Below are 22663 nucleotides of genomic sequence, written 5' to 3'. Positions count from 1 at the left end.
AACCCTGCTTCAGTCTAACTGAAGTGTGCCAGAATTAGGGCATCCGAGGCAGCTATGTCTGCTGCTGCCAGCGCCCAAACCATGTCACATTACTCTTCCTCCTGTTCCTCATGTTGCTTCTTATCCTCCTTCAAAGAGGCAGTGTGCTCAGCACCTTCTTCCTCCTGGAACTCCAAGCCCCACTGCTGCTCTAGGTTGTGCAAGGCACAGCACACCCCTATCGTTCTTGATACTTGAGCTGGTTCATGCTAAAGGGAACCCCCAGATCTGTCTAGGCATTTAAAATGCATCTTCAGCATCCTGATTGCTTGCTCAATGATAGCTCTCGTGGTCAGGTGGCTTCGATTGTATCACTTGCTGGGCATCATTGTCTGAGGTCCGAATGGGCATCATCAGCCACATCTTCAGTCAGTAACAGTGCTCAGGGAGGTTAGACTGACAGAGCACAAAAGCATCCAGGGAGCTCCCTGGTTGCACACAAGCTGCACATTGATGGGGTGGAAGCCATTGCAGTTGATGAAGGTTCCACAGTCATCTGGGGTTCTTTGAATGCTACATGTGTGCAATTGATGACTTCCTGGAACTGTGGGAAACCAGCCAAAGCTGCAAAGCTGAGTGCCCTCTCATTCTAACTGGCCTCATCGATTGCAAAGTGCAATTACATCCCAGGCCTTGCAAACATGGCATCGGCTACCTGTGAGATGTATTTGAAGGCAGCAGATTGTGAAATTCTGCAAATATCTACAGCCCTGATTTTGAAAGTTTATTTTCATTGCAATTTTAATGTTACCACTATTTCTGCTGATGTGCTTTTTTCCTAATTAAAACAATTGTATTAAAGAATTCAAAAGGCTTAGACTATCCTTTCCTCAAGCCTCAAAACATCCAACAGCTCTTTATCAAAAGCAAAATATTGCAGATGTGGAAATCTGAAATAAAAACAGCAAGTGCTGGAAATGCACAGCAGGTGTGGCAGCATCTGTGGAGAGAGAAACAGAGTTAATGTTTTGGGTCTGTGACCTTTCATCAATTCTGATGAAAGGATATTGATATGAAACGGTGGCCTGGATTTTGTAGCAAGGCCACAGGTCCCTGCAGCAGCACTGGATGCGGGTGCCACTTCTGCCCGAGCATTCAGCAGCTGGCCACACGCAATCTCACGGTGGCTGGCCAATTAATTCAGGGGTGACGCAGAGGCCATTCAATTGAAGTGCAGAGGCAAGATGCAAGGCGGCGACGGTGACATCAGGTGATGCCGTGGCAGGTGCTGGTGCCATATTTAAAGGGCTGCTAGCCCTATATTCAGTGATCACTGCTCAGAAGAGTCCTCTGCCTGACTGGTGCCTTGAGACTGGAGTGTACTGGTCCCTTCAAGCAAGGAGCTGACTGGAAACCTGCAGCAATAATGGCAGAAGGAAGACCCTGAGTAGCCATATGGTTCAGTGATGCCTTCCTGTAGGTTCTCCTCCAGGCTGCAAATGCAAGGCAATAGGTCCTCTTCCCAAGGGATGGGAAGAGGAGACTGGCCCACCTGATCAAGCAAGCCTGGGTGGAGATTGCAGAGGAGGTCAACAGCTGTGGGGTCACCCAGAGAACCTGGATGTAGTGCCGCACGTATGTCAATGGCGGCTTTCGGTCCATCAAGGTGAGTACACCATACCTCTTTTCCCTTTGACTCTTGCGTGTCGCAACGCAAGAGGGTGCATTTGGTGGAGAGGAAGTGACCACCCAGTTGTTGGCAAAGGGCTCGGGCGGATATCCTGTCAGAGGCATTGCTGAATCCCGGTGAAAAGCGCCCGTCTCTCATTGCTGACCCCCACTAGGTATCTCGAGAGTGGTCATATGCAAAAGGCATTCATGTGCCCCCATCATGGACCACTGAGGTTTGTTGTGTTTGACTCTGTGGGGTGAACATCAGTCTTCTTTCTTGTGCTTGCAGGAGAAAATGACACATATCAGCAAAGAAAGGGCCAAGACCAGCGGAGGGGTGCCATACTTGCACATCCTGACCCCGACACAGGAGGAGGCCTTGGAAATTACAGGGCACCAGGGCGGCCAAGGCATACACACAAGACATAGTGCTCACGTGTCCACTGCTGGACACATGGAGCTCCACAGCAGGTATAGCTAGAATGGGGAAATGGGAAGCCCTTTACCCTTCTATGTATGTGTTCTCTCATGCAGGTCAGGGTCATGCCAAAGCACGCAGAACTCGTGAGGCTGGGGGCCAGGAAGAGGAGGGATCCTCAGAGGGTGCAGCGTCACTCATTTCCATGCACCCTCCAGCAGTGCAGACACTCTCACATCGGTGGGTATGCGTTCACGATTAGATTCTGATCAGCACATCACAGATGCACCCGAGCAGCTGATGGAAGCTATGACAGCCAAGGCCATTAACAGTCCCAGGCTGATGACGTACCTCTGGAGTCGTTGGCAACACAGCAACTGTTGCAGCTGCAGTGGGAGGTGGGGGAACATCTGGCAGAGTTTCCAGATGCTATGCATATCCATTCATGGAGTCTGGAGGAGTCCATCCAGGCCACGAGTGCTGCCATGTCATTAATGGGCACAGACCTGGTTTTCTCCATCAAGAGACTGGCAACCTTCATGGAGAGCCTGATCCAGAAGACCACTCAGTGGATGCCGGAGATGCGTACAGACCAGCACACCATCGCCTCATCCATGAGCTCTACACGGCAATGGCAAGGCAAGAGGGGGATGAGGCGCCTACAGTCTCCACCGGGTCCTCGTCCTTCTCAGGTCAGCAGGGAGGTACAAGTGTGTCTTGCAAAGGAGGAGGAGTGGCATCCTTTTGCTTTTGGCAGGTCCTCTCAGGGTGCTGCTGGTGAGGACAGTGGCTGCTCGGCCCCTCTATCAGTGACTCCAGCGTCTCCAGTAGCCAAGATGACAGAGGAGGGTCCCTCAGCATGCCAGGCCCCTCCATGCCTCAGGCAGTCAGAGGACGGCCACAAAGATCATTCCAAACCAAGGGGCATCACTATCAACAGCTCCACCACAGCTGCAAGCACAGGGGAGCACCACATAGAAACGCTCATAGGAGAGTTAAGAAGAGCACCTAGCTGCACTTGGGGTTCACTGGTGTTTAGAGTAGTTATGCCCTGTGAGATCTCATCTGCAGCCTTGCTCCCTCAATGGGATGAAAGTTATGAACTAAGCAGCGGCTGGTCAGCTCCTCAGCCTTGCCACTGTGCACTGGGAACCTGGGCACAGGACAATGGAGTGCAAAGTGAAGCAGGTGACAGCAGGGCTGCATAAAGGTAAGTGGAATGTTTCTGAAAGGGCTTAAGTGTCACAAGAAACAGTTATGCGTTAGCGTGTCCCAAGCCTCCCTTGCGCGTATCTCATTGCGTCTTGCCTGTTGTCCAATGCACCCCTCATTTTGCATCGCCTGGTCAGCAACCTCCTCCACATTCTCACTGTCAGAGGAGGTATTGCGATCGACGATATCCTCATTATTCAACAACTCTCCCCTCTGCAGCACCAGGTTGTGTAGAGCACATCAGACCACCATGATACACGAGACCCTTGCTGGGGCAGACTGAAGGGCTCCACCAGATCAATCTCGGCATCTGAATCGTATCTTCAGAAGCCCAATGGCCTGCTCAATGGTCTCTCAGGTTGACCCATGGCAGGTGTTGTATCTCTCCTCTGCTGCAGTGCAAGGGTTCCTCACAGGTGTGAATAGCCATGTCTTTAGAGGGTAGCCCTTGACTCCCAGTATCCATCCCTGAAGATGCACAGGGCCTGGAAAAGCCATGGCACCTGAGACTGACGAAGTATGTAGGCATCATGGCTGCTTCCCAGGAACTGTGCATACACCTGAAGGATCCACTTTAGGTAGTTGCAGACCCATTGAACATTGATCAAGTGGAAGCCCTTCCTGTTGATGAAGGTCTTTGGCTGGTCCATGGGAGACTTGATGGCCTCATGCATGCAATCCATCATAACCTACATCTGGGAGAATGCGACCATGACCCGGAACCCAGTGGACCTCTCTGCCTGACTGTCATAGTTGCCAGCCCTCCTGAACATCACTTGGTCACCTCCTTGATGCACCAGTGGGCCGCAGACTGGAAAATCCCCCACCTGCCCCCAATGGATCCTTGGAAAGATCTGGAGATGTAGAGGTTGAAAGCCACAGTGATCTTAAGCATCACTGGCATTGGGAGGCCACCAATCCCCATGGATCTCAGCCTGTCCTGCAGCATGGTGCAGAGATCAGAGACTGCCTCCCTGGAGAGCCACAGTCTTTGTTGATACCACTGCTCAGACATCTGGAGCTAGTTCAGCCTTAGACTTGAAAATCTCTCCTGGGGATAGCTTCTTCTGCACACAGGAGGCTGTTGGCATGCCCCTCTGTGCCCTTCTCCAGTGTGCTCATCCTGAGGCTGACCCTCTCTCAGTTCCTGAGGGTCCTGATGTGCTCCGCCAGTGCCTGTTCCTCCCCCCCCCCCCCCCCCGTCTGAGCTGGTCCTCTTGCTCAAGGGGGTCCCCGAAGCCTGACTGAATGAGGCACATGTCAGGTGGCTTCTCTCCTAGTTCTAGGCCTTCTATCCAGACAGCACCCCTACCCCCCTCAACTCCTGCTCCCTTTCCTGAGTCGTTTCTTTGGAGCCAGTGCCACTGCTCCTATTCACCCCTGGCAGCAAGCCCCCTCAGTGCGGGCAATTTTTCACCCCTTTTACCGTTATCTGGCAATGTCCTCCATGCACCACTCTCTCTGGCACCACCGCTAGCTCTCTCAATGGCTGGCTGAAAGAGCCAGCACTGAGCTCCTGCTTCGTTGCTGCCTCCTTTAACCAGGCAAGGCTTTGAAGCACCATGGTTCCCATGCATCATCGGTAAAATCTGAAATGCGCCATAAAATTCAAGTTAATTGGCCTTTTAAATACTTAAATTTCCCTCCTTCAGCATCAATATGCAAAGTCCGACCTCCATAGTTGCCGCCATTGGTAAAATCCAGAAGCAACGTAATGACGTTGGACTTCCGCATTCCGCTTCCATTTTACGGCCCCTGCCACCCCGCCCCCACCGCTGCCTCCAAGTTCATTCTAAGTGGCCCAGTAAAACGCCAGCCCTTAACTCTGTTTTTCTCTCTAACAGCTCTTTGTGTGGCTCTGTTTATATAATCTGGAATTGAGTAAGAAAATTCCAATATTTATTCATAAAAGCATGTGTCATGTGCCACCTATCAGGTCACATGGAAGTGACTCCAGCCTCACAGGTATGTTTAAATAATTTGTGAAATAATTCACATGAAATCTGTCGAGCCACATATATCAAAGAGCACACATCAGAGCTTTAGGGCTTTAGTTAACACAAATTGGGGGTAAAATTGAAGTTCAGTGGGATTGGCCACTCATTATAGACACCAGCCAATTTTCCTTCCCACTAACTTCAATAGGGCGCATAATGAACTTCTGAGACATTGCTGGGTGTTTTGTATCCCACTAAAGTTGAATTTAATCCTAAGACATATTGGTGTTCCTAGAAAAATATCTACCACTTTTTGAGATATCCTACAACTGGAGTAAAGTTTTACCCAAATAGCCCACAATTCTAATAAACATCAGCTACAAGTATACAAACAGATGAAAATAATGGACAAGTGAAGACCTACTGGTCCATCCAGCTGAACCCACACAGTTGTGATGCCTTACATATCACAATACTTACAATCCCTCACTCAGCATATCCCTCACTCTACCATTACCATCAAGCCAGGGGATCAATCCTGATTCAATGAGTAGTGTAGGCAAGTATGCCAGGAGCAGCAATAGATGTACATAAATATGAGATGCCAATATGGTGAAGCTACAACATAGGACTACATGCATGCTCGACAGTAGAAAAAGTAGAAGGAGCTCAGCAATCCCACAACCAATGGATCAGATCAAAGCTCTGCAGTTCTGCCACATCCAGTCGTGAATGGTGGTGGACAATCAAACAAAATTAACAGGAGAAGGAGGCTCCATAAATATCCCCAGCCTCAATGATGGTGGAGCCCAGAATGTCAGCGCAAATGACAAGGCTTAAGCATTTGCAACTATCTTTAGCCAGAAATGCCGAGGGATAATCCATCTCTGCCTCCTCCTAAGGTCCCCAGCTTCACAGATGCCAGTCTTCAGCCAATTTGATTCAGTCCATGTGATACCAAGGAGCAGCTGAAGGCACTGGATACAGAAACGGCTATGGGATCTGACAACATCCTGGCTGAAGTGCTCTAGAATTAGTCGTGCCCCTAGCCAAGTTCCAGTACAACTACAACACTGGCATCTAACCGACAATATGGAAAATTGCCCAGGTATGTCCTGTCCAAAAAAATCAGGGCAAATCCAACCCGGCCACTTACCACCCAATCAGTTTACTCTTGATCATCAGCAAAGTGATGGAAGGGGTCATCGACAGTGCTGTCAAGTGGCATTTACTCAGAAATAACCTGCTCACTGATGCTCGGTTTGGGTTCCATTTTTAGGGCCACTCGGCTCCGGACCTCATTACAGCCTTGGTCTAAACATGGATGGAAGATCTGAATTCCAGGAGTGAGGGGAGAGTGACTGCCCTTGACATCAAGGCAGAATTTGACTGAGTGTGGCATCAAGGAGCCTTAGCAAAATTGAAGTCAATGGAAATTGGGGGAAATGTCTCCGCTTGTTAGAATCATACCTAGCACAAAGGAAGATGCTTGTGATTGTTGTTGGCCAATCATCTCAGCCCCAGGAAATTATTGCAGGAGTTCCTCAGGGCAGTGTCGTAGGCCCAACCATTTTCAGCTGCTTCATCAAGTCAGAAGTGGGGATGTTTGATGTCCATTAATGATTGTACGATGTTCAGCACCATTCGCAACTCCGCAGATACTGACATAGTTAGTGTTTATGTGTAGCAAAATCTGGACAACATTCAGGCTTGGGCTAATAAGTGGCAAGTGACATTCATGCCACACAAGTGCCAGGCAATGACCATCTCCAAGAAGAGGGAATCTAGCCAACTCACCTTGACATTCAATGGCATTACAATGGCTGAGCCCCCTACCATCTACATCCTGGAGGTTACCATTGACCAGAAACTGAACTGGGCCAGCCATATGAATACTGTGGCTACAAGACCAGGTCAGAGGATGAGTATTCTGCAGGAAATAACTCACCTCCTGGGTCTCCAAAGCCTGTCCAATATCTACAACACACAAGTCAGGAGTGTGATGGAATACTCTCCACTTGCCTGGATGAGTGCAGCTCCAACAACACTCAAGAAGCTCAACACCATCCAGGACAAAGCAGCCCACATGACTGGCACCCCATCCATCACCTTAAACATTCACTCCTTCTGGCACACAGTGGAAGCAGTGTGTAACATCTACAAGATGCAGCAACTTGCCAAGCCTCCTTTAACAGAACCTTCCAAACCCATGACTTCTAACACCTAGAATAGACACATGGGAACACCACCACCTGCAAGTTCCTCTCCAAGTCACACACCATCCTGACTTGGAATATATTTTGCTACTCCTTCACCGCCAGTGGGTCAAAATCCTGGAACTCCCTCCCCTCCAGCACTTTTGGTGTACCTACACCAGAAGGCCTGCAGTAGTTCAAGAAGGCAGCTCACCACTACCTCCTCAAGGGCAATTAGGAATGGACAATAAATGTTGGCCTTGCCAGCCATACTCATACCCCATGAACGAATTTTAAAACTCCCCAACCAGCTGCAGCACAGTAATCTCCTGGGAGAGGAATAAAACCAGATAAAAAGCCAGGTCAATTAGGGGAACAAAAATGGAAAATTCCTCTCCCACTGTCATAGGTGATCAAAACTGGTTAAAGAGATCACATTGGCCCTGATTTATATAATCAGTTACCTATCCATGTACAAAGTGACCTCTGCCAGAGCCAGAAACTAGCCCAGCTCTCACTTGAGGAAACTCACTGCTCAACCTAGCAACCTGTTCCACAAAATCACTATTCTCTGAGAGAAGGAGAACTGCCAAACATCCAACCTAGTTCTGGCTTTACATAACTTATAAGCATGACCTTTGGTCCTCCTTAACCTATTCAGTTGAAATAATTGGTTTACATAAACATAATCAAGTCCCTTCACTATTGTATAAATCTCATTGAAATGACCTCTAATTCTATGTTTGCAGGAAGTATAAAGATCCAACTCATTGAGCCTATCTCGGTAACTAAAGTGTTTTAAACCTAACAATATATCGTTTATTTCAATAGTTCTGGGTATTGCATACACTTCCATTCTAACTTATGAGGAAAGTATCCTAGAAATTACTATTGTTAATATCAGTAAACGGTGCTTAACATAGACAAATGGCATTTGTTGCTATTTGAATACAGGCATTAAATTATTTGTTTACTATAAATGGATTAACACCTCCGCTAAAATCACAGGCAGAAGAATTTCATCTCAACACACCAAAATTGCCAACAGTAATTTTTAGGCTTGAGAGATTTAATGAGATCATACTTCTGATAGTCTCTGAAATATTTTTTTAAATCCTCTATTGTACTGCTTTGCTAAAATTAGCTAACAAAGAAAAGTACACCCTATATAATGTGAACATTTCAGCTTCTAAATACTTTAAACCTAACATAAGAAAATGGGATTCCTCAGCAAGGACATTTTATATTTCATTTATACCTAATTGCCTGTTAGTTGGGCACCTGCTAGAAATGATTTTGTCCTACTTATTTCTTAAATATATATTTCCAATTAGGTACTTCATATTAACTTTAAACTAAATGGATTGCAAATCAGTTAGTGCCAGGGAAATTTTTCCCTATTATAAACGGTTTCCCATTAAACAATATTAACTGTAGAGGGTGGATTTTCCTGAAATTTTCCCCTGGGAAATGACCAGTTGGCAGAATACAAATGTCAGGAAAAAAGGAGTGAAGGCCTGGATTGCTGGAGGATAGGGGACCAAAGAATTAAATGTAGAGAAGATTTTTGGATTACAGCACTTACAGCACGCAGCCCTGCGTTACCGCACCCCCACCCCCCCATCCCCCACCCCACAACCCCACCATCCCAGTACCTGAGATCATCAGATGAAGTTGGGGCTTTTGGGCTGCTGGTTTACATTAGCAACCATTAGGTCCTGACAACCAAGGCCAGACATTAAGTTGCAGGCTTAAGAGGTCAGGTTTACAGCTGCCCCTTGTTTCCTCAAGCTGGTGATGGACCCTGCTGAGGACAGGCCTGTGCTGGATGTGCTCTTTGGGCCACGTACATGCCTGAGGGCAGAAAACTCCAGCATCTTGGGCCTGGATAAGTATAGCATATCATGGGTTCACTACCAGTCTAATACCAGGGCAGGTGGGGAAAAGGAAAATGTGTGCTTATCTGGATAACTCAGAATGGAATTGATAGAATAAAAGCTTGAAAAAACAGGGCAGAAAACCTAAAGATGTGTTCTGCAGCCTCAATGCTTCATGCATCAACTGTTCCTTATTGTGTGTGGCCTTTTTTAGCATGTGTCATTATTTGTAGACTGGTTCTATAAACCTGTTTCATCTTAATCCCTGGAGTGTAGAACCATTTACTTACTGGCACAATTTTACAACTAAAGGAGCTTTTAACACTCATATATATATATGAGAGCTTTAAAGCACAACTGTTCAAGTTGGCCAGGTAAGTGCTTTCCTTTTTTTTCATTCCTTTAGAATTATCTGAACATTCAGCTTTATGGCTTAGACAGTGCTTTGGGGATAAGAGACTAAACTAGTCAAGCAAAACCATTTAAGAGAATGTATCTACCCGCTCCTGTATTAAGACTGTCTAACTCTTTAAGTGGAATGTGAGCATATATGAAATATTATTTCTATGCACATTCACAGCAGTATGAGATCAGATTGTTGCAACAAGATGAAATGGTAGCGTACAGTTAATTTTGTTTCTGAAGCACACCATCTGGCTAATACCACAATGACTATCCTCTACATTTAAATCCATGGATTAACTGGAGCATTTATATACATTAAAAACATAAAATATGTATTGAAAGCGATTAATGGGAGCTGCCATGGTATCTGAAGTTTCCTTCATCTATGAAGTGCACTAAAGTTAAGGCATTCACAGGACCTAATCCATGGTACAATGGATGTGGATATGACGGAGCTTTAAGGAGAAGAAGTGCATGTACCACATTGACTGATAGTGCAGCATGTTCATTTGTGAGCTTCTATCGATCACAATTGACATATATCTTTGTCACTTTTCACATGCAAGAACAAATAAAGTGAAAGTCCAGGAGTTTGTAAGCATTCAATTGAACCAGAGATAATCCAGCTAATTAGTGGCTCTGGAGCTGATCTAACCTCTAACTGTCCTTGCCAGAATATCAAGGAGAGCCAGCCTTATTTGATAGAGTTGTTTGAAGAAGTAACTGATTGGATAGATAAAGGAAGTGCAGTAGGTGCAGTGTATATGGAGATGCATAAGCTGTATCGCAAGAACCTTCCTAGAGAAATGCAAGTATATGGTATGAGATGAAATGTAGCAGCATGAACAGAAAGTTGGTTAACAGACAGAAAACTAAGGGTAATTTGTAAATGAATGTAGCTTAGACTGGAGAAAAGTTGGGAAATGGTGCACCCCAGGGGTCAGTATTTGGTCCGCTTTAATTTTTGTTATTTACAAAAGATTTGGGGTCTTGGATACAGAGAACGCAATTGTGAAATTTGCTGATGATACAAAAGTAGGGGGTTTGGAAAACAGCAGGGAGAGCTGTAAACAATTTCAGGAAGAGATAGACAAATTAGCACAGGGCCCATGGAAGAGGATTATCTGGCCCTCAGACTGATATTTTTCACATACAAATCTGATAGTTGGTCAGCTCTTTCCCCACCCCAAATCCCAACCACAACTTGTAATCTCTGTGCATCTGCAGAGGCCTTTGTCTAATAATATCTTGCTTAAGACCAGTTATAGGGGTCTCTTACTTCACCGCTGGGGATCTGAGTGAGCAGAGCATGAGTAAAGGATGTAGTCTTCAGCTTTGCTGAAGTGTGAGCTTAACTGATATGGTAGCAGTCTAGTCTCTGGGTCAGAAGATTTCAAGCCAGTAGCACACCACTTTAATATGGTACTGAGGGAATACCCCATTGTCAGGAGTGTTGTCTTTCAGATAAGCTGATGTCTTACTGTTTCAGTGGATGTAAAAGATCACATGGCATTATTTGAAGAAGTGCAGGGGAATTCTCCTGGTCTCCTAGCCAACATTTTCCCTCAATCAACACCACCTTAACAGATGAATTGGCTCACTTATCTCAATGACTGTTTATGAGACTTTGGTTCGCAACATCCTGAAGATTGACCAGAAACTGAACTGGAGTAGCCATATAAATACTGTGGCTACAAGAGCAGGTCAGAGGCTAGGAATCCTGTGGTGAGTAACTCACCTCCTGACTCCCCAAAGCCTGTCCACCATCTACAAGGCACAAGTCAGGAGTGTGATGGAATACTCTCCACTTGCCCGGATGGGTGCAGCTCCAACAACACTCAAGAAGCTCGACACCATCCAGGACAAAGCAGCCCACTTGATTGGCACCCCATCCACATACATTCACTCCCTCCACCACCGATGCAAAGTGGCAGCAGTGTGTAACATCGACAAGATGCACTGCAGCAATGCACCTAGGCTCCTTAGACAGCACCTTCCAAACCCGCCACCTCTACCACCGAGAAGAACAAGGGCACCAAATGCATAGGAACACCACCACCTGCAAGATCCCCCCAAAGCGCACACCATCCTGACTTGGAGCTAAATTGCCATTCCTTCACTATCGCTGGGTCAAAATCCTGGAACACCCTTCCTAACAGCACTGTAGGTCGTACCCACCCCACATGGACTGCAGCAGTTCAAGAAGGCAGCTCACCTTCTCAAGGGCAATTAGGGATGGGCAATAAATGCTGGCTGAGCCAGTGGCGCCCACATCCCATGAAAGAATATTTTTTAAAAATTCTTGCTGTGTTTTCTTTCATAACAACAGTGACTACACTTTCAAAAAGTAATTCATTGTCTGGGAAGCACTTTGTGATGTCCTGAGGATATGAAAGGTACTATATAAATGTAAGTTCTTTCTTTTAAACACAATACTATTGTTTATATTCTCCCTATTTACCTTCAGTTTCAACTGAAGGACTAGCAGAAACCCATGAAATATTGGATCTTCAGCACTGTCAGATACAAATATTTATTTACTGATATTTACTGGGTGGTGGGGGGCTGATGGGGGGGGGTGGGGGGAAGGTTGAGGGGGAACGGTGCATGGTGGAGTTATGATCGGGTTTCCCCAAACGCAATGGAGTTTTAATTATAGAGCATGTGTGATTTTTGTTCCCCAGGTATCCCACTTGGCTGCCTGTAGGACAGGGCAGGCTTTGGCACAAGGCTGCAGCCCAGGAGCCCAGGTGGTGGTGGGAAGAGATAGCTGTATCGCTGAAATAAAAACAGAAAGTGCTGGAAATACTCAGCAGGTCTGGCAGCATCTGTGAAGAGAGAAAAAGAGTTAAGGTTTCAGATTTCCAGCATCCGCAATATTTTGCTTTGATTATAGCTGCATAGCTATTTAGTTTAATTATTCCATAAGCCCTCCCTCACTAAGTCCTGTTTGCTCTTTACCCCAGCTTCACTGACCTACATTGGTTTCTCGTCCACAATGCATTACATCCTCATCCTTGTCTACAGGACCCTTCATGGCTTTACTGCATCATAACTCTGTATCCTCCTCCAGCCTTAAATTCTTTTCTTATCCTTCAATTCTCCAACTCTAACCTCTTGTGCATCTTCTATCTGTTTATCCAACCTGTGATGATCGGTATTCCAAAAGTCAACATGAACTCCAGGGTGTTCAGCCAACTAGAGTAATATTTTGGAGGCAATTTCCAAGTGCCATCCATTCATGGACTCTAAGAGATATTTTTCTGCAAGCCACACAATTTCTGAACACACAGGAATGCAATGCTTTACATTCAGCAGCATTCTGATAGGTTGTAATGTTAGATGCTCTCAGAAAAGAAGGATGGGCTGAGGGGGGCTTGGGAGAACCAGGTAAATTCTTCATCCTTTTCGACCATTAGGATCTTTGGGGTTTCTGGCTGTTGCTGTCACAGCACATAGCATTGCTAGCTAAAAGGCAGGCCTGGACTGAGAGAGTACCTCGGCCACAGTAATGACCCAGGGTGGGTAATTTGGGTGAATTTGGCTTTCAAAGATGAAGTGCACTTCACGGATGCTGCTTCTGTTTGGTGTCCAGCGTGGGAGAAGAGGAAAATTGGCTCTTCTATTTGAATAATATTAGTGCTTTAATAATCATAAATGTTTGTGGGATAATAGCCAGTGGTATTCCCATATTTTGTTTCCTGCCACTTGCATTTATAGAACGGGATGATAGGGAGACAGCAATATTTTATAAGCTTTGTTTCCTAGAAACATGGTTGGATTACAGCAATAAGCTGAACTTGGAGCAAAACAAATAGGCAGTAACACAAAATAAATGCTCTAAGGAAATCTGAAAACTCTTACAGTTTCAAAAATGGTTCCCTATTAAAAAAAATCATATTTAATCCAGACAGTTTTTGAAGACATTTAATTTAAATGTTTTTGGTGACTTGTACATTATAATTTGCAGTTTAAATGAAGCTGAAAGTGACCTATGGGGCCGATTTACAATCACTACAGCTGGCATTAAATGGGATCGTAACTTTACAGCACGTCAACACCGACAAAGGCTGGCATCATTTTAAAAGGGGCCTACCGCTGGGCACCCAAAGTTCACCCTTTTAATGTGTAGGCTCTGATAGGTTCCATGTACGATGACTCCACAGAGGGTCAACAAGGTAAGTTTGGAATTATTGTTGAGGAGCCTAGAGGGACTGGCCTCAAAAATATAGTCTGGATCATTGCTGTCCTCAGACCCTCACACAACAGCATTGTGACCTCAACACTTAACTAATTGTGTGCTGAGGTGACCCAATATTAGAGTCATAGAGTCATAGAGTAAAGACAGAGGCGCAAGGGGAGAGCCAACTGTGCAACAGCCCCGACAAACAAATTTCTCTGCAGCACCTGTGGAAGAGCCTGTCACTCTAGAATTGGCCTTAATAGCCACTCCAGGTGCTGCTTCACAAACCACTGACCACCTCCAGGCACGTATCGTCTCTCGAGATAAGGAGGCCCAAAAGAAAAGAGTCATAGAGTTATAGAGCACAGAAACAGGCCCTTCGGCCCACCGTGTCTGTGCCGGCTATCAAGCACCTACCTATTCTAATCCCATTTTCCAGCACTTGGCCCATAGCCTTATAGGCTTTGGCATTTCAAGTGCTCATCTAAATACTTCTTAAATGTTGTGAGGGTTCCTGCCTCTACCATCTCTTCAGGTAGTGCGTTCCAGATTCCAACCACTCTCTGGGTGAAATTTGTTTTCCTCAAATCCCCTCTAAACCTCCTGCCCCTTACCTTAAATCAATGCCCCCTGGTTATTGACCCCTCCGCTAAGGGAAAAATTTCTTCCTATCTAACCTATCAATGACCCTCATAATTTTGTATACCTCAATCATGTCCCCCCTCAGCCTTCTCTGCTCTAAGGAAAACAACCCTAGCCTTTTCAGTCTCTCTTCATAGCTGAAATGATCCAGCCCAGGCAACATCCTGGTGAACCTCCTCTGCACCCTCTCCAGTGCAATCACATCCTTTCTTTAGTGTGGTGCCCAGAACAGTACACAGTACTCCAGCTGTGGCCTAACTAGCATTTTATACAGCTCCATCATAACCTCCTTGTTCCTATATTCTATCCCTCGGCTAATAAAGGCAAGATTGCCTCAGTGGCAATAGAAAGGCAATACTGAAAGGCAATATTGGTGAGACTTAATCCAACTAGCTGCAGTAGATTCCCGATAGATGCCTTGCAACTCCTCGCCCCAATATAAATAAGGCAGTGGCCTCAAAACCCAGCCTTCTCTTCACCTGGTGCACTCCACTTGCCGATCTCCCAAAAGCCAAAGTCAACATCTGGAAGTCTTACCAGACTTAATGCTAAATATTTTCAATAAATGCAGGGCAACACTCAACAAAGCTAATAAAATGCTGAACCACGCAGTCTAAACAGTAGAATATCAGTCAAAGGAATCAAATCTTGATTGATTGCACAATGACAAGATTGGGGCACAAATAGCCATGAAATGACTCTTAATTTGCTCATACGTATCCATTTACAAACAGATAGAAGAGGGTAGAGATTCACCAGTGTTTCAGATATAACATGTAACAGATAGAATGTAAAATACAATGGAACACATCAAACCTGCACTGCAGATTGCATCAAAAACCAAAATCTTTGAAGTCTTCACATATGGCTTGTAGGAAGCATAGACACTGGCATGGACTTGTTGGGCCAAATGGCCTGTTTCTGGGCTGCAAATACTATGGATTAAGTTGCACAAATGATTGGGATCATGCAAAACTTTGCTTATTTCCTTATTGAAAACAAAACTGTTAATGTGTGTTTGAATAAATACTTTCGTACACTTTGGCTTGCTGTAAACATGTGACCTCTGATGTCATGATAGACATTTTGAGGTACTACATGGAACATGGTGTCAGAAGTGAGTAGCAGGGATTTAAGAGGATTTTGATAGCTGTAAGACAACTGATGTGAAAAACAACAGAGAATAATTAGGTCTCGTGGGGTTTCAGCAGGATAAGTTTTAGTTTTAAAAAAAACTCCTGTCTGCAACTTTGCACAGAACCTCAACAGCTGGGTAAGTCATTATGGCTTCGAATTTTCCAGCTCCTATGGACATGGAGGGAGATTTAAGAGGGAATTGGCAATTCATCCAGCCTCAATGGCAGAATTATGAGATTGCCACAGATTTGGACAAGAAACCCGAGCAGTTGAGAGTAGCAACTCTGTTGTCATTGATGGGAAAGGAATGTTACAAGCTGTATTGCAGACTGGATCACACTGAGGAGCAGAAAAGCAAGAGTTGGGAGATTTTGAAGGTCTTAATACTGGAGCGCAGGAAGAAAGGGAGAATATTGATCAGTATGTGGCTGTCTGAGACATCTAGCTGTGTCTTATGAGTTTGGGCAATCGAAAAATGATCTCATCAGAGATAGGATTGTTTTAAGAACAAAAGATCCTGTTGTGAGAGCACTCTTGCTGAGAGAAGAGAAGCTGACTCTCAAGAAAGCTATTGATATGTGCAGAACCACTGAGGTAGCTAACCAACAGCTGAAGAGTATTGAAGGGAGAACCAATGAGGCTGTGCATTATGCTGAGAGGCAATCCAAGTCTTACAAGCACAAGTCAATGATGAAAAGGAAGAACAACTTTCAGAAGGACCAGCAGAAAAATCAAGGCCAGAGTACTGGATGTAAATACTGTGGAGGACACCACAAAAAAGAAAAGAAAGCATTCCAGCGTAGGAAAAGCAATACTCTAACTGCAAGAAGCTGAACCACTATGCATGCAAGTGTTTTGTTCGAAAGAAGAAAAGCAAGCCGGTAAAGATAGTTGATGGAGAGATGTCAGATGATGATTCTGACAAATCACTCTACACCCTAGAACATGTTAGTGCCGTCAAGTCTTGAGGTAGAAAGTGGTATGATGAGTGCAGAAGGAGAGCACGAACCTGATGTGAAGTCATAGAGTCATAGAGTTGCACAGCATAGAAACAGGCCCTTCGGCCCACCATGTCCATGCCGACCATAATGCCTATCTATACTAATCCCATCTGCCTGCATTAATTCCATATCCCTCTATGCCTTGCTCATTCAAGTACCTGTCCAGATGCCTCTTAAATGTTGCTACTGTTCCTGCCTCCACCACCTCCTCAGGCAGCTCATTCCAGATACCCACTATTCTTTGTGTGAAAAATTTACCCCTATGATCCCCTTTAAACCTCCTTCCTCTCACCTTAAATCTATGCCCTCTAGTTTTAGTCACCCCTACCATGGGAAACAGACTCTGGCTATCTACCCTATTTATGCCTCTCATAATTTTATATACCTCTATCATGTTCCCTCTCAGCCTCCTTCGCTCCAGGGAAAACAGACACAGCCTATCCAATCTCTCTTTATAACTCAAGCCCTTCAAACCAGGCAACATCCTTGTGAAACAGACTCTGGCTATCAGATAGACATTGGTTCTACATGCAATATCATGAGCTTCACAGACTTATGGTGAAATTGCAGAAGATGGTGATCCAAATATGAAGCTGTCAAAGGTAAAGTTGAGGCTAATGATGAAATGATGGTCACCTCAAGAGGACAAACCAAGCTGAGAGTCCAATGGAATGGGAAGAAAGAAGAACTTCAGTTCCAGATAGTGGGCAGTATGGAAACTCCCCTTATCTTTGCTGAAATAAATCAAAAGCTTTGACTAGTAACCCTCCATGGACCAGAAGAGAAATCTATTCTCAAGCATGCAGCTACTGTGACAAAAAAAGCAAAAGAAGAAGTTAAGATATTTGTGCCAAAGAAAGCTGGAAAGAGAAAGAAAGAGTATCAGAAGAATAAGGCTGAAAATGTTGCATCCTTTTCACTATTAGTTGGAAATTTGAACTCTGAAAAGAACTTTGAGGAACTAAAAAAAAGCCCTGAAAGGCTTCTTCACCAAAAATAAATTTTCAGTCACAGATGTCCGAATTGGATCTAGCAGGAAGGTAGGTTACATAGACTTTGAAACCGAAGAACAACTGGAAAAGACATTGGAATTCAATGGAAGCAAAGTGCTGGGATTTGCAGTCAAACTTGACAAAGCATGCAACAAGGAAAGCAACGCAGACAGCAAAAGAGAAAGAGACTGCAGGACGTTGCTTGTCAAGAATCTCCCATTCAAGATAACTTAGGATGGCCTCAAAGAGATTTTTGAAGATGCTATTGACATTAAAATTCCTGCTTCTCATGAAGGTTCAGGGACTCGGAGCATTTTGTATATTGAATTTGAAAATGAAGCAGCTGCAGATACAGCATTGGAACAGAAACAAGGCACTGAAGCTATGGGCAAGGCCATCATTATTGATTTCACTAGCATTAAGAGTCTGTTAACTGTAAAGGGTAGACAAACGCAACCAGATTCTGATACCCTCATTGTAAATAACTTGGCATATTCTGCAACAGAAGGAACCCTTCAGAGTATTTTTGAAAAAGCATCATTGATCAAAATACCAGAAAAGAATTGCAGACCCAAGGATTTGTATTTATTAAATTTGAATCTCTTGAGGATGCTAAAGAAGCTCCTGAGAATCACATCAATACAGATATTAAAGGGAGAACTGTGAGGTTGGATTTCAGCAACCAAGGGCACAGAGGTGGTGATGGTCCCAGCAAGACATTGTTTGTCCATTACCTTTCTGATGACACAACTGAAGAAACTTTAAAAGAAGCCTTTGAAGGAGCTGAGAGTGCTAGAATTGCAACAGACAGAGAATCTGGAAGATAGAAAGATTTTGGTTTTGTGGACTTCCCATCAGAAGAAGATGAAAAATCTACTAAGGAAACAATGGAAGATGGAGAAATTGATGAATGCAAAAGACCAAAGGGTGAAAGTTAGCGAGGTGGCTGAAGCTTTGGAAGAGCCAGAAGAGAACGGGGTGGCTATGGAGGATTCAGAGATGGAAAGAAGATTCCTCAAGGAAAGAAAATCAAATTTGATTAAAAAGGCTAATCAGACTGCTTTACCTCTTCATGTTCAGACATGATTTGACTTAGAGTTGGACCTTCCAGAGTTCTGCATGGACTGGATGGCCATACAGTTTGGCGTGTGGTGGGATTTCTCTAAGGTTCTGAATGGACTTACAATTAAGTAAAAGCAGAAATTGTTAGTACATCTTGATAGGAATTGTCAGATTTATTAAGTATTCTGTTTTACCAATGTTTAAATGTACTGGTCCCTATCATTTTTTTAAATTGCAACGTAAATACAAATTTTTCTTTTGTGAAAAGGGGGATATTTGGCTAAACACTTCTGTACACTTTGGCTTGTCATACACAGGTGATTTCTGATATTATGATATGTAAATAAAGGCTTTTGGCAGTAGCCATTTTGAGGCAATATTTTACAGTGTTTTTCCACATGCAAAGCACAATAAGCAAATCAGTAAGTATTATGAGGGCAACTTCCCAGTTTTCTTCCCAATGTACAGAATGGACAAGAAAAGACACTTTTATGCATAAAAAATGTTACCAACTGTCTGCCAGTTAGAAAGATAGACTGCCAGAACTAAATTCTTCCAGAGACCATGGGGAACATTTTGACCTTGTGCAATAGAGTAAACCAAAATATAACAAATTGGCAACCTATTTTAAATTACTCCCGATTTTTATTCCCATTGTGGTCAACAGAAATAAAAATTGGGAGAAATGTAAAATGGGTCGCCGATTTGCTATTACCCGTTGGATGGGAGCTTGTTGATGCAAAGGATTAAAAAAATCCTTTCATATCTAGGTTCAAATCTAGCCAAGACTGATGGAACAAAAGTATATTTTCTCCAATGGTTGTAAAGGCTATATTTGAAATGTATTTGAGCAGTTTCAATCTAGTTCCTGATAGTCATAAATTCCCAGCACAAGTGGGCCCATAATTCAGTATTAATTAGCAATGAATTGACAGGCTCACTCTGAAAGGCTCCAGAGATAAGCTCCTGTGAGGAATGGATTTGTCATATTGATGCAGTGGAACAATCTGTACTGAACTTGGAGTTAGATCAGATTGGAGAAAGAATCAGCATTTTAAATATTCCGGGAATATTTTCTCTGATGCATATTTCTAGTGAAAACATGAAGCCTTTATTTTAGAATGCTTTTGTGATTTAATAGTGTCACTAATGTATAGCAACCAAATCTTCCCCTTGTTGGAGTAGTGTGGAGAGAGCTTTACTGTGCAACTAGTCTTAGCTATACTTACGCAGAGAGTGATTGATGCTGACTCGGGGTGCAGGAAGTACAAAAATAATTGATTTGTTGGCACTGGCAATTCTAACAGCAAACTCACAAAGTCTGAATGTTATCAATACTTTACACACCCATGTAGATGAGTTATTTGATCCAATTATCTTTGTAACACAGTTACAGGAAAATCTCAAAGGTTATCTGTGATATAACAATAGGAGGCTAGAAATTACTGTGTGCAGTATTAATAAATGGAAACATAGTATTGTATTTTAACAGAGGCATTAAAAATTAATGTTAAATAAACAGTCAGATTATTGTCATATAAAGATGTTAAGCTACATACTCTAATGTTGCATTAAGTAATTTCTAGGCTACAGTCTTCACACACAAGCTGATTTTGTTAAGGCAAACAAAACTGATCACTCCAAAAAACTGAAGCTTTCTTCATCAGATATTAGCAAATTCACTTCAAGTAAATTATGTATTGTTGTTAGGTTGGAAAAATATGCAGGCAAGAGAAGGTTTAAGACAACTGAAATGCATTTGGCATGTTTTAAATGAAATGTGTTCCGTCATATAAGAAGACAAACGCTGCTCATGTTTTCAGTGCACAGCAGCACTCAGATTAAACAGGAAGTTTTAGCATCTGGTATTATTTTGCTATTGGGCAATAAAAAGGATTTGATTAGCATTCTATTTGTTAGAATACCAGATTCCAGTTTGAATGATGATGCAAAACTGTTGAGGACACCAGACTTTGTAACATGTAACAGATCAACCTGCAATTTTCTTTCTCAACAACATGTTGACAACATTCTCCATTGCATGGAGGCAACACTGTTGAAGTTCTAAGGAACCATTCATTCCAAGCTAACAACTGAAGCATGGCTAAAACGTAATGGATGGTTACTGGACAAATTACTTTTTTGGCAGCCTCAAGCCTCAATTTTCAGTACAGTACTCACCAGTGCCCACTGCACAGTGGCGCAGTGGTTAGCATTGCAGCCTCACAGCTCCAAAGACCCGGGTTCGATTCTGGGTACTGCCTATGCGGAGTTTGCAAGTTCTCCCTGTGAGCGCGTGGGTTTTCGCCGGGTGCTCCGGTTTCCTCCCACAGCCAAAGACTTGCAGGTGATAGGTAAATTGGCCATTGTAAATTGTCCCTAGTGTAGGTAGGTGGTAGGGAATATGGGATTACTGTTCTTTCTTTCTTTTGGGCCTCCTTATCTCAAGAGACAATGGATACGCGCCTGGAGGTGGTCAGTGGTTTGTGAAGCAGCGCCTGGAGTGGCTATAAAGGCCAATTTTAGAGTGACAGGCTCTTCCACAGGTGCTGCAGAGAAATTTGTTTGTCGGGGCTGTTGCACAGTTGGCTCTCCCCTTGCGCCTCTGCCTTTTTTCCTGCCAACTACTAAGTCTCTTCGACTCGCCACATTTTAGCCCCGTCTTTATGGCTGCCCGCCAGCTCTGGCAAACGCTGGCAACTGACTCCTACGACTTGTGATCAATGTCACAGGATTTCATGTCGCGTTTGCAGACGTCTTTATAGCGGAGACATGGACGGCCGATGGGTCTGATACCAGTGGCGAGCTTGCTGTACAATGTGTCTTTGGGGATCCTGCCATCTTCCATGCGGCTCACATGGCCAAGCCATCTCAAGCGCCGCTGACTCAGTAGTGTGTACAAGCTGGGGATGTTGGCCGCCTCGAGGACTTCTGTGTTGGAGATACGGTCCTGCCACCTGATGCCAAGTATTCTCCGGAGGCAGCGAAGATGGAATGAATTGAGACATCGCTCTTGGCTGACATACGTTGTCCAGGCCTCGCTGCCATAGAGCAAGGTACTGAGGACACAGGCTTGATACACTCAGACTTTTGTGTTCCGTGTCAGTGCGCCATTTTCCCACATTCTCTTGGCCAGTCTGGACATCGCAGTGGAAGCCTTTCCCATGCACTTGTTGATTTCTGCATCTAGAGACAGGTTACTGGTGATAGTTGAGCCTAGGTCGGTGAACTCTTGAACCACTTCCAGAGCGTGGTCGCCAATATTGATGGATGGAGCATTTCTGACGTCCTGCCCCATGATGTTTGTTTTCTTGAGGCTGATGGTTAGGCCAAATTCATTGCAGGCAGCCGCAAACCTGTCGATGAGACTCTGCAGGCACTCTTCAGTGTGAGATGTTAAAGCAGCATCGTCAGCAAAGAGGAGTTCCCTGATGAGGACTTTCCGTACTTTGGACTTCGCTCTTAGACTAGGGTTAGTATAAATGGGTGGTTGTTGGTCGGCACAGATTCGGTGGGCCGAATGGCCTGTTTCAGTGCTGTATCTCTAAATAATATAAATAATAAAATTAGTCATACACCATTGTGGAGCTCCTCAGCAAATAATAGCACATGGTCCCATCTCAGATAGCACTCTCAACAAACAGAAAAAAATGCTTGAAATGTGTGACTTTACTAAGTAGAATTGAGTTCTACCTGCATTTTGTCTGAATAGACTGGCCTGATTTTATTTCTCCTCTACCTTCCGCTCCTGAGCATATTGATTCCTTACTGGGGTATGATGCTGATGGATGCTGATCAGCTTTGAACATCTTGCGCAGATGACGACTCCCAGCCACACATCAGAACTGCTTGGCCAAAGCCATATTTCTGTAACGCAACGAAAGCCATCTGTGATACTTAGTTCTGATAGTGTGACAGTTAGGAAGTTATTCTCATACCTCTCAGCCTGCCA

General features: G+C 44.3%; 1 pseudogene; it reads left to right on the top strand.

Moving 5' to 3' along the window:
* The first annotated feature begins 16500 nt into the window (after positions 1-16500).
* LOC137373196 (nucleolin-like) lies at positions 16501-18692 on the top strand (annotated as a pseudogene).
* The last annotated feature ends 3971 nt before the right edge of the window (positions 18693-22663 follow it).

This window comes from Heterodontus francisci, chromosome 8 (genome assembly GCF_036365525.1).
Source record: "Heterodontus francisci isolate sHetFra1 chromosome 8, sHetFra1.hap1, whole genome shotgun sequence".
Classification (NCBI taxonomy): Eukaryota; Metazoa; Chordata; class Chondrichthyes; order Heterodontiformes; family Heterodontidae; genus Heterodontus; species Heterodontus francisci.
Note: the sequence above shows the minus strand (reverse complement) of the source record. Positions and strands in the feature narration are given on the sequence as shown.